The following is a 13,370-nucleotide window of genomic DNA, read 5'->3' on the forward strand; positions in this document are numbered from 1 at the left end:
TCTGAACCCTGATGTGGATTACAGGCCCAAATAATGACAAATGAGCACGCAAGCATCCTCGCTGCTCACTTTTTGGTGTTTTACGTCGTTTGAAGTGCGAAATTGTTGCGCCTACCACTAGCGCCACATTCGCGTTCAAATTGCTCCTCTGCTGAACTGTCCTTGCCGGCTCGCATGGCCGCGCCCTTGAAATCGGCAATCAGCTGTTCCCTCTGGAGTGTACACCAAACTGTTTACTGTTCAAGGTACAGATACTTAATCCGAGTGGGAAAGCCTCGGCGGTCTTCCTGTGGATTCGTGGGTGCATCAACGAAGATGGGCATAGTTTTCGGGATGGCTGTGTTCGACAGCTGATATCTTTCCTCATCGCATGTGTGCGCAAGTGACGTATGCTGTAGGTTAGGGGGTCTCGTCACGATACAGTGAGAAATAATGCGACGAACCAGACGGAAAGCACGTTAGCTCGGTTCCCGAGTGTTTGTGCGCTGAACTGACTTTTTTAAAAACAATTTCAATATAGTGCAGTTGTAGCGAGATAGTTTCCTTAGTTTTGTCGCATATTGCGTTCACTTCATCTGCTTTTTCGTTTCGCCAAGTGGTGTAGCCCCCGCTTTGACTATTGCGGCCTCCCTAAGGTTTAGGTGTCAGTTTTGGAAACACTGATATTGCTACATGTGACACATTGTAGTGTACTGCAGCCAGCTTCACTATTTGACTGATGATTTGCACGGTTACTTCTTTAATATTATTTGAATAAATTTTATCTGATTACGTACCATTAAATAGGATAGGAATCCATTATGGTTTAGAATTATTTTTCCTTTGCGATGTACCCACACTAATCTTGGTGACAAGTTGTCTCTCATTAAATTCCTTTTGTGTTTATTTCATACTGCTTACAGCATAAGGTGAGAATGAGAAAATGTATGCTTCACATGTTCTCAGCATCCTCTACAGCAACTGCTCTTCGCTTAAAATCCAGAAACTGCACACGAAAAAAAAAAATGTAGAACAGAGGACACAGCAAAAAGGACATGACAAAAAGATTGGGACTGTGTCATGCTGTAAATTTTTTGTGCGTGTCTATCTCTGGTTCTGTATTTTTGTGAATATGTCCCATGTTGCCGGCACCCTTGCCCTTGTCACAAAAACAGCCTCAGACATAAAAATGCTGAAAAAAAGTAGAGTACTTACCACAACAACTTAAAATAACAAGAGAGAACAAACATGGGGACACAGGAAGCTTCTAGAGTCTTGGCACATACGCGGTGACCCCTCAGTTTGTAACAAAAACCGTGGCCCCTCCCCGAACAATACTCCCATCTTATAGCGACCGGTTGTGCAATCTCTCATTCAGTTTGGCAGTGATGACATCCGTCTCATGACGAATGAAACGTCTGAGTAAACCTTGTTATTTTGTTAAGTCGCAGTTCTCTACTTTTTTGTCTAGTTGTGTCGTCTCCCGGCTTTTTGAGTATTTTTGCATAAAGATGCAGCTTGTAAGAGGCACATCAACACTGCTTACATTGCTAACCTGTCTATCACAAGACATGTGAAAGGATTGCCAAATTATAATTCAATAATACAAAAGTGATTGTGAAATACATAATTTCAATAGAAGGGAGAGTAAACATTGGAATAACAGGTAACGGTAAAGCACTGAAGTGTTGGCATTCTTCTGATGGTGTACGATATGCTGCCCTATTTAACCCATGACATATATGTTGTCAAACATTAACTTCTTGTATTCAACATCAAGATGCTATACCTATTCCATCTAAGCGACTCGTCTTTACACGGACACGTGGTACACCATTTTGGCACAAAGATTTGATATCTCAGCTGGTTGGCAATATCAAGCAAATACTGTGCCAAAATTGTGTTACCTACATGACATGCTGCATCTGCTGAGATATGTTACGGGAGAAATACTCCTGAAGCGATTAAAGGAAGTGCATACGAGTACATATGCTTTGCAGGTTGCAAAGCAGCTTTGCAAGTTGTTCCAAAGTTCCAAGTAGTTGTTACAAAGAATGTTCGTGTTGAATTGGCAAAGCATTAGTCATCTCAAAGAAACTAGTGAGAAATGCGAAGCCACAAACGCTGTTGCATGGCCATGTTCACAATGGGCAATGACTCTTTTCACTTTGCGTACCGCGGACTGACTATGCTCAGAGAGTGGTTTGCAGTGTTTATGATTGATGCAGGCCATGGCAATTACCGATGAACTTTGCAGAGTGTGCAATGATATCTTTTGTGAACAAGACAAACCTCAATATATTCCCATGTAATTTTGATCCTACAATTAATTGAGTTGAGGGTTTCAGGTATTTAGCTGTGCACCTCTCTTCTGATATTTAGTGGAAATCACACAGTAGTTATGCATCCTCTAAGCCTCTTAAAAAATTTTCTTTTTGAAGTGGACACGAAAACTACCTTTCGCAGACAGTACGCTGCTGGCATACAAAACCCTTGTACAAAGTGCCTTAGAAATGGTACAAATGACATCATACTGTTCATCATAAAAACAAATGACATCGCACTGTTCAACAGAGCCACCAATTTGGTACAGCTGAGCTACGCTCTAAGCTAGGGGGGTCGAGTTCGCATCCAAAAGGCACGGTCTTGAGGGGATTACGGTGGTCTCTGAGAGAGCACGCAACTTTCGGTCCTACCTTTCTTTCAAGAGGAGGCAGCGAACAAGTGCCCATTCGTGGAACCCAGACCTCCCCTTTCGATTCGTTTCGGTATCAGTCTGTCTACCAATGTCATGATGACATTTGTATTCTGTTGAGTTTCTTACGTGCTGTCCGGGACATGTATGTAGGTAGGTATGCCAAGAATTTTTTTTTATTATTAACCTTTTTTGTACTTTGAATTTCTCGAAAAACCATTGCACAGCACCAGAACACAAAGGCTGCATAATGACCCAGTTTCACAAACCTTTACAGCATCTGAACTAAGATGGACGGTCATTAAACTATCTGCTTCACTAAAGGTTTGTGAATTACTGAAGTATTCACCACATCACCGATGCAAAAAAAAAGAAGTGTCTGTTAAGTTCAAGAATTGGCAACCCTTGATATTGGTTCAGTTAACCAGAGTTGGTGAAACCGCGCCTATGGAAGTCACCGAAAGATTCATCACATCACAAACCAAAGTTTGTAAAAAGAATTGAGCGCTAGCATGAAGTTTTGGAAATTGTGAGTAGCATTTGAACTACTACCTATGTAGCTGCAGCATAATTACAAGTAATTCAGAAAAAGTAGTATAAAATTTGAGGGTGCTCTACTTTATCTTCCTCTGCATGGTACTAAAAACTGTGATGATTCCAAGTGCTCATCCTCTTGGCCCAGATTCTGCAGCAGATTTATCAGCCATTTGTGTTCCTATTTGTGGTACTGTGGCAAACTAGCCACTCCACCCACATACCAGCATTGCTAGGTTACACATAACATGTAGTTGAAGTGTATACGAAGAGGGGAGTCAAGTCCTGTAGATCACATAAACAACATACAGAAACCGACACTGAAGGTTTTTGTTTAAGTTTAATTTGTACAAGCTTTCGCGTGGAGGTTCACGCTTCCTCAGGTAGGACCTGAGGAAGCGTGGACCTCCAAGCGAAAGATTCTACAAATTAAACTTAAACAAAAATCTTCAGTGTCGGTTTCTGTATTTTGTTCATGTAACATGTAGTTATAACAGTGCTTTAAACCACCTCGCAGAAGTTGCAGATGTTGTTCATTAACTTTATTTTGAGATGGACAGGGAGTTTCATTGCCTGGGGCGATACTCTACCCCATAACTGCTTGTGGTGTGAGGAAGGAAATAATGTCCCATGGAGTCCACAATTGCCAAAAGAGCTTTGAAAGCAGGCATTCGTGGGCTCGATTTAGCCACAAGCCAAGCAATTTTATCTGAAAATGGCAGTTTGGAAAGCTTGGTAGTGTGGGCAGTGACACAGAATATACTCTGGGTCTTCTACAGCACTGCAGTGACAGTATCTGAGACAGTCAACTTGCCTCAGATGGTAATGACACTGAGCTGTAAATGCCCCATTGAGTCATAGTCCATGAGTCACAGTGCACCATCTTGGCGAGAAGTGTTTTGTGGCTTCCAAAAACCAAGCTCTGGGTCAACATTGCTCAGTATAGACGGGAGGAAAACTTCAGTTGTCCATTGACAGGAAGACTATTTATACAATCCATTAATGTGTTGGTGAACGAGATCTGCTGTCTACATGACAACTAACAGTCCTTTGCTATCTTTCACTGATTTAATTAAACACCTCCCTCATGTGATGGTGTTCCCGGCACAGTTTTACCTTGCTGAACCACTTTTCGCGGCTCTTATTAAACATAACATTAGCGGTTCTTCGTAGGCTGAGGCCGAGGAACGCAAAAAACGCTTACATGATGTTCACGTTTACCGTCGTGACAAATGGTCGATCGACCATTTGTCACGACGGTAATCACGTAAGCACTCTCTCTCTCTCTCTCTTAAGCACTGATTTTCTCACGTAAAACCATGCTTAACGATGGACTGCATAGGCCCATTGTGCTTTATTTTGACAGCTTGAATTCCAAAGGATTAGAATTTGAAGGGCGGATTTCTTAGCCTGGATTTCAAAAGTTTTATTATTAAGAGTGGGTAACAGGGTACACCTGGGGTGCGCTCGAACTCGGACTGTGTACGGCGCTGCCCCGTCATCCTTGTGAACTTGATGTTCGTATGCCGCGTCGCCCTGAGGACTCTCCTGAAGATCGAAGTGCGGGCTCTGGGTCGCGAGGAATTTCGTCGTCGGTGGACGAACCACCACAACGTCTTCCTGCTCGCGCGGGATGAAGTCGTGGTCAAGTTCTGAACAGGCAGTGGCTTAATGACAGCTGCGACGATGTAAATGTGTGCACAGCAGAGGTGTAGAGCAGAGGATCGTATGAAGGCCTGTCTTCATACGATCATCTTTTGAACAATGTGTAATGTGTGATACCATGTTCATATTCTTGTAACCTGAAGAAGTGCTGTCTTGTGCACGAGAGTCTCGTCATCATGTGTAAATAAACAAGTTCCTTCTACCGTTTAATATCACTCTTTGAGTTACTCAAAACCGGCAACTTGACATCGCCTATTTTTCTGCTTTCGTATCTACTATTCCGCTGGTAAGCTTCTATGTAGCGAACAATGACTTTCATATTTCGTGGGACTTCTCCTGTCGTTATGCACGAAGTCACGCAGCAATCAGAACGTTAGTTTTCTCTGACCTTTATTTTCGTGGGAATTATTAGAAGTTGGACTGTTCATTACACCCTTCTACGTGGAAAATCCCGTACGTCATTCATGGTTCCTGACGTCCAAGTAAATTATCTATTAAGCGGGAAAGAAAAAAAAGATATTTTTACAAGTGTCAGACGCATGGCAAAATGTAATTGCAAATGCCAGAATGGAGTAAATCTTCTTTTTGGTTCTATCGTTGTACAGAGTCGTAGCGCAATGTCGAAAACAGAAAACAACAACACAAGTCCACTCCAATTGCCGGGTTACATGCTTGACGCTTGGCTGTCAAAGACGTGGGTCCCTAACGGATACATCAGGCTGGATGCAAGTAATAGTTCGAGAGAATGCTCGAATGACTGCAGGACTTGACAAGTCGAGAAGCTTAAAGGTATCTTTGAGTAGACGAGGAACCTGCTAGTAAACAGAAACCGAATGAATTCCGTGAATACCTGAATTCCGTTTAAGCGCCGTATTGCACAACTAAATGGGACGCTCAACTTTCCGCCGCTTTGAGCACGTTGTTGAGGCTGGGACAATGTGTACCCCACAGGGAAGAGGATCATTCTAGTTCCCGCAGTGTAAAGGTAATATAATGATATCTGTGCGTTGCTGAAACAGAGGCAAGTATTAAATTTGTCCCAAGGCATACAAGCGAGCGGTTGTCTCCATTTGCAATGCCATTTACGTTGGGAATAAAAAAATATATAAAGTAAAACCCATTTAGTAAGTAAGTAAGTCCCATTTAGTTATGGAGGATGCCTATTGGATGAGTTACAGAATTTTTACCTAAACGCTATAAGAACAACACAGATATCGTTTCTGCATTTGAGTTATACGCCCATGCTGTCATCCTTTCGAAGACAGTATGTAAGAACACGAAGAATAGTTGCCTAAAATCCACCAATAAACTATCTGCAAATCCTGAGCAAGTTTCTGCTGGTCCGCCGAGGGCAAGCGTGTTGTATATTGCCAGATTAAGAAAAAGTGCTGACATCTTCCAATCTGAGCTTTGGAGCGGCCTCCAAGCCAAAGTCGCTGCAAGTAGCAACCCAGACTACCCCGCCAAAATAGACAGATTCAACTGGAGCTATCCGTGACGTATCACTTGTCGCTAGCACTTCCCATCCCCTGTGTCTCCTGCGCTTAAATGGCCGCTTCGCAGCGCATCTCCCACGTGACTGATGTTTAGTCTGAGTGGAGACATGGAGAATGGAGAAGTGAAAGCAAGGACGATGACTGAGAAGTCGCTGTCGCTTGTAAACGTTCCCTGGATGACATGTTTTTCGGTCATTCAGATAGATAGTCATTCACGTGTGTGCAGGTAGCGGGACGAGCAATATTACTTTGTTTAGTTTAGCTGCCCATGCAGAATCCCTAAACATATCTGTTTTAAAGATGAAAGATGGAAGTCATTGAAGAGGTTTGCCAGATGTAGGACTCGAACCCACATCTTCCAGGGCTCTGCCAATTGAGCTAAGCTAACACATCTCCATAGCGACTTCCAAGGGCGCGTCATCTGAAGGGACAAATCAATCACCCTCTCTCACTGATCCCCCTTTGACTCGCACATTTTTCTCACTCATACACACTGTCATACGACGGGATCCACGCAAGCGGCAACTGCTGAACATCAGATAAGTGATGATCTGAGCCAGAACACATAGAAAGGACAAACACATACAAAGCCCTAAGTGCCTGAGAAAGTGCCAAGTTGAGGAGTAATACAGCTGGCAAACTCTTTCAGTGACTTCCACCTTCACCGTTAATTTCACCGTATGTTTTTCGGACCGCTCCTAGGACATGATTGACATTTTTTTCTGAAATAACGGGATGCTCCAGAGTAAAACTCTCTGCCTCCAAAAGGATGACTGCCTGTGACACATGGAGCATTTATCGTGGAAAGGATGAATCATGGACTCTGTCGCACCGCTTTTGACTTGTGTTACCTGAACCGATAACAACCCAAGCAGCACACAAGATTGGGCCCATATTGGCTGGTCATTGGCGATACGGGTCCAATATGGAACCCATTTCGCCAAGATTTTCCCCATATTGGCTGAAAATGTGCAATATGGGCCCCATATTGCCCACTTTGAGCCAATATCGGAAAAAACCTGGCGATATGGGCCCTATATTGCCCGCGTACACCCCATATTGACTAAAATACGGAAAATGGTACGTACCCGTGTTGCACAAATGCCCAAGCAGCACGTCAAGATTGAACGTTGAACAGTGTGATATACCCAATTCAGGACATCGTTTCATCCAACAACTTCCCGCAGATGATACACATTGTTCGAAACAGTCAACGTACTTGGCAATCCGAATGTAAGGTTCGCTAGAATTCGACAACTCAACATTCCACGTTCTGGAAATAGCCGCCATCTTCCTTCGCGATGCCAATGCCAATCGGTCGCGCCGACTGAGATCGCACGGGTTGTGAGCGAACTCACGCGCGAAATCACGCGTCCTACAGCTAATGCGCATGCGCGACAGCTCGAACGGACGTTTCATAGGGCTAAAATGTCGCTGGTTGCTGTAATCATAACGGAATTGCGGCAGGTCAAGTCAAAAACACAATGCCTGATAGGAAGGGATGGCTCTTCTCTAAAATTAGGTGCTTTCAAGTTGCTGCAAGCAGTGTGAATTGCCGTGGCGTATGTCCGTCAACGCCACGAAAGTGCATAATGTAAAACCCCGAGACTAGGGAACACGAAAGGACAGACACAAACACGAAGACTTCGTGTTTGTGTCTGTCCTTTTGTGTTCCCTAGTCTCGGGGTTTTACATTAAGCATCATCTTCACCAGCTCGCTTGCTTCCTACCCATTTCTTTCCTAGCCATTTTTTCATTGTCATGGAAGTGTTTCGCTCCTTTGTAGTCTCGGAGCGGGTTGGAAGAATATTGCGATCCCAATGAAGGCTTCTGAGGGATCTTTGGCATTCGCAGTTCCGTGGGACTGCTTGTGGCCCTAGTTCTTCGTTCTTTTTGGGCGATGCCGTGTTTTTTTTCTCAATCATGTGCAACGTGGATCAATTAGATCCGCAGAAATAAAAAAGCAAAAATCTGATAAATGTATTATCAGTGGTGAATATTATACAGGATAATGCTTTGTTAGTGCACGGACTCCCCGTTGCTGTTATCACAGAAATATTGGCAATATTGGCCATTGGCGCAAAATGGGCTTGCCAATATGGGCAGCCCATATTGGTACAATATGGAGCCTGGTTGCACTCCCCATATTGATCCAATATTGGCAGCCCACATTGGGGTCATTGACATTGACATTGACAGGTCACCCTCTCTTCTGTGTCGCAGGCGTGCAGGACCTTCGAATTTATGGACGGACGCGTAATATGCAATTATCAATTATAAGCAGTAAGCAATTAATAAGCAAAACCAATCAGGTTTGGCGCTCCTGGGGATGTTATCTGTGTCCATGCATGACGCTCTTCGGATGTCCCTGGGATGACAGTGTGCTCTTGAAGGCCAATTAGTGCTATGACTCTGATTACTCCCCGACGATGGTCCCTATTACTGTGGGGAGCCTAATTACAACAATTGCATCTCGTTGGCATCTACAGGTCTTTACTTCCAGCAAACCAAAGTTCGTACTTGTGAACCCCAAACTACGCATTGGCCGATGTGCTCGTTCCCGGAACGGGTTTCATGAACCCTCGTCAGTAAAATGACACACGTCAGCACAAGACGGAAAAACATAACCAGCAACGGGGTAGACTACCGCACATGGCCACGAAACCTCCCTCCCCCACTCCCCAAGTTGTTGCGAACCATTGTGCTGCGCGAGAGCATGTAAAGAGTAAAGCCCTTTTTAGCACTTATCGTGGAGCAGCTGCCTACGTGTTTTGTGCCTCGACCTCTAATGCATAATGAAAATATTTCTCAGAACATTTAATGTACATTCAGTTGATATGGAAGTTGCGTCATTTGCCAGGATGCAAACACATTCGTGACCGTACTGCCCTGGTTCTTTTTCCTTTCCATGTGGTAGCGAAGACAAAACGACTACTATATTTGCGTGCTGGGTCGTTAACAGTGATGGCTTCCTTACCGAAGATCACGTTAACATTTATTTCGAACGCTAATATCACACACCGAACATCTCATATTATAAGCGCTACAATGAAAGTGAACAAAATACAGAGATAGCAAAGTTGCATGCTCTGTCTGTGCTGCACACAACGGTCATCTGCCCAACAATATACCCCGTAGAATGATCGTTCTTACGTTCCCATTAAAATATATATAATCCCTATGGAGGATGGACCCGCGTATAGCGATCAAGTTCGCCGTTTTGAGTACTCGTACAGGGATAGCTGACGCCCTCACACTAGGTGGCCAACTCTGGCAGTGCCTTGTCCGGCTTTGCACGCTTACCGCGAATCGTAGGACAGTGCCGGAAGGGCACGTCACGAGCATGCACGATGCAGAGCCGTATATTAAAAGGGAGGCCATTAATGGGTCATGCCTATACCTGAAGCCCCACCCACTTTTTCAGCGTTGCGACCAATAGAGTTCTGAAATATGGGGCGCTATCAATCAACCTATCCTCACTATTTGTCCCCGTATCCAACATGGGCAGCGCCATTTTGGGTGGCAAGTGCATTGGATGGGATTGAAATGGATACCTCACGCAAACTGCAAAACTAGTGGATTTTCGGTGCAAATTTGATGTGCGCCACCTAGGGAGCGTAAGGCACATCGGGAACTGTCGTCTGCTTCCGTCGTTGTACCACTGCCGGCAGAACCACCTGCTGGGGCAGACTCTGTCGTCGGTATGTTTTTAAACAAATCTACATAAATACTTTGAATATAAAAGGCCAGAGTGTTCATATCCATAAAATCCAGCAATTAAATATAGATATTTAATCTATATTTAATTGTACAGCACAGCGCCGTTTTTGTTATGGTTTCGTTGTGATCACCGTGTTCACTAGGCCTAACACGTCGACAAAACGTATTATTTTCAGTTAGATATCGATGGATGAGCATAAGATGAAACTGATTTCCGAGAAACTTATATTAGGATGTACATTTGCAGCGTAAAATCAGGTTAATCTGTCAAAAAATTTTGTCACGAAATTCCCGCTTCACTGTGTTGGTTTGGTCGCCATTTTGGGTGGCAGTATGGTGTCATGACGACCCCCTTGGTAAAGAGCAAGCCAATCAGAGGAGCGAAACTGTGATTGACAGGTCGAGCCTCTTTTTGTGACTCCTCCCAATGGCCAGACTCCCTTTTAATATACGGCTCTGGCACGATGTACCCTCCCACTTTTTCTGTGCGGATATTCCCTCAGGGGAGACGGAGACGGTCAGGCGTACTGGTTACATTCTAACAATAAGGAAGGATGGTGATATTATCTAGAGACTGATTTGTTCCCCAAGACCGAGTGTCAGATAGAAAATCTTGCTGAACCACATGCAAAATGTATTCCTTCGAGTTACGCATTGATGATGAATATGAGAATATCTTCTTTATTGTGGTCAATCGTGCTAAATAATTGAAAATTAAAAATACGACTGACAATAATTATTAGAATGCGAAGTAGTTAATCTACTAGAGACCAAGCCCAGCCGGTCTTCACAAAGAGGAACGTTGTCAATGTCCACATGGGATATATTGTGTGCCCAGTATTCTTGCTCTTGTTGAATTCACAGTTCCGGATCGACGTTCCACACGTTACCACCATTGACTTCTTCTTCTGTGCAACGAAAGCCGCTGCAATCTCATCGCCGCATCCTTTGTTTTGTAGTACTTTCGGTACGCAGTCCTTACTGTACTCCATGGAACTGGAAAAGATTACATTCAAAGGCATACAAAAAGCCATTAAATGAAAGTGTGACTGCAGCCTCTGATTTCTTTCCGGACGAGAAGAAGCGCGTGGAGCTTTTCACGAGACAGGATAGAATTAACGGGTGTAAAGTCAATGACTGAAGTGCCAGGACCCTCGTATCAAACCAGGCTAGAATACCTGGTAGCATATATGCCCGAGACTATGGAGATAACGAAAACGAGGACAACACTATGTCCGTTTCTCTTAACATCACCAGTCTTGAGGCTCTACTGGCAACGGACATTTCGTTAGCGCCACATAGCGACCACATTGGCATGGCTGCTCGTGTGTTGCAGTGGCTCAAGTGAAGGGTCCTAGAAGTTCATATTCTTTCTATGTCTTTGCCAGTAACTCATCTCCCCGAACACAAGGAGGGTGGCGGCTAATGCAAGGTAGTCCATATATACCAAGCTGATTCGCTTATCCTACCAATGACAGGGGTGGGGCCCGAATACAGGTATGCAGCACATTATCTTGGCAAACGTTGGCCCTTGTATTGCTTTATGGTACGCATAACATAGGTACCAGAAGGACATCACTCTTAATGTTAAAGGGGCCGTAAACAGGTACAAAAGGTGCACATTTCTTTGTGTTATATTATTGAAACTTATGCAGTGAAAACTCCTTGCAATTACTAACGCTCAAAAACAAAAGGCGCTTGCATACGGATGAAATATTCACTGCACTCTTTCGCATTTTAGCTCCGCCCCGCGCTCTAACTTTACGTCATTTTGACGTAGCACTTTCCTCACCAATTACGATCGAGTGTTCCACGTGTGATTTTATTTCAAATGCGGAATTGGACTAGATGAACGTGAATCCTCTTCTATTCAAAATCTAAACAGTTACAGCCTCAAACTGAAAAAGAAATGCGTTTAATTTAGGTATCGTACGCGCACTACGTTTTCTGGGCAGTAGCACGCAGCACACCACGAGCGCGAATGAATATCCGGAACTACAGTTCCGGAATCTTAGGTAGGTGCGCGATGGAACATCTTCGTCATCTTGGAATGGTTCCCACAACTGGGCTGCCGTACTTTGGTTTGAACCACGCGGCATCGCGTCACCAGCTCGCGTGGTACAGTGGATAGCGTGCTGGCCATGTCACGTCGTGACTGGGAGGAACCCGGGTTCGAAGCGCGTCATGTGATAGCAGCCCAACTGTTGACGTTTGCGCCAGCCGGAGATGTCGAAGATGTCATGAAGTTGAATTTCGGAACCACGGAGCACAAAACGTCGTTTCACACAAACAAACTGAGCGCTCCGACTCACAGCTGATAACGAAGTATGTTTATTGGCTGGTAATTTGAAACGCCATGTGCGCAACTCGGCCCCCCGACTGGACTGCAAAACGCTACGTAGCCATGTGACGTATGCGTGGTGGAAAGAGGCTCGCTGGTTACTCATCTTTGAAAGCAGTTATATGGGTCAATGAGCTGGCAAGAGCCGAGCGAAATGTATATTTGGGTATTATGATCTGCGTTCTTTCATGGAGTATCATTATTTCAGAAATGTTTGGTGACCTGTTTACGGCCCCTTTAACCATCAATAACTTATGAAGCCTTACCCTTCTTTCGCACACGGTTTTAATTTTTGCAGCCCTTCAAAGGGTCAAGACATTCGGTGAACGCTGTATGCTAGGCGGCCCCCAAACATGGTAAAAATTCAGGCCTCCACGAACGTTCGCCACTTATTGACACATTTTCATTTAATTTCAATTGATTGATTGGTTAATCGAGATTTAATGTCAGAAACTCCAAAATCGCATAAATCAATTTCATATTTTTTATTTGCGGAAATGGGTTCTTCATGGTCAGGTGGTTAGTCAGTATAGCCCCTGATAAGCCCCCCTACAGCAATTGCTGAAATTGGTTCGCCAAAGAAATTGCGGAGGTCAGCCCTTGGCTCCGCACCTAGATCGAGCACAGACAATTGATTTCCCCCCCTGGCCGTGAAAACGTCGTGGTGGCCTCGCTTTTAATAGCATAGCTACGACCTAACACGACCAATTACCTGGCCTGTTTGCTATGCGGGTTGGGACTCCGACCATCTCCCCGTCGTATGGCCTGTCAATGGCCTCATTTCTTGAAATTTTTGGCGAATTTATTTCAGTGGTCGCGGTAGGGTTACTGTCTTATTGGGTAGTATATTGGGTAAAATGGGTGCGGGGAACCCATTTCCGCAAAGAAAACGTTAGATTGACTTCGGAAAATTCGGAGTCCGATTAGAAAAAATCCACTA

This window comes from Ornithodoros turicata, unplaced genomic scaffold (genome assembly GCF_037126465.1).
Source record: "Ornithodoros turicata isolate Travis unplaced genomic scaffold, ASM3712646v1 ctg00000952.1, whole genome shotgun sequence".
Classification (NCBI taxonomy): Eukaryota; Metazoa; Arthropoda; class Arachnida; order Ixodida; family Argasidae; genus Ornithodoros; species Ornithodoros turicata.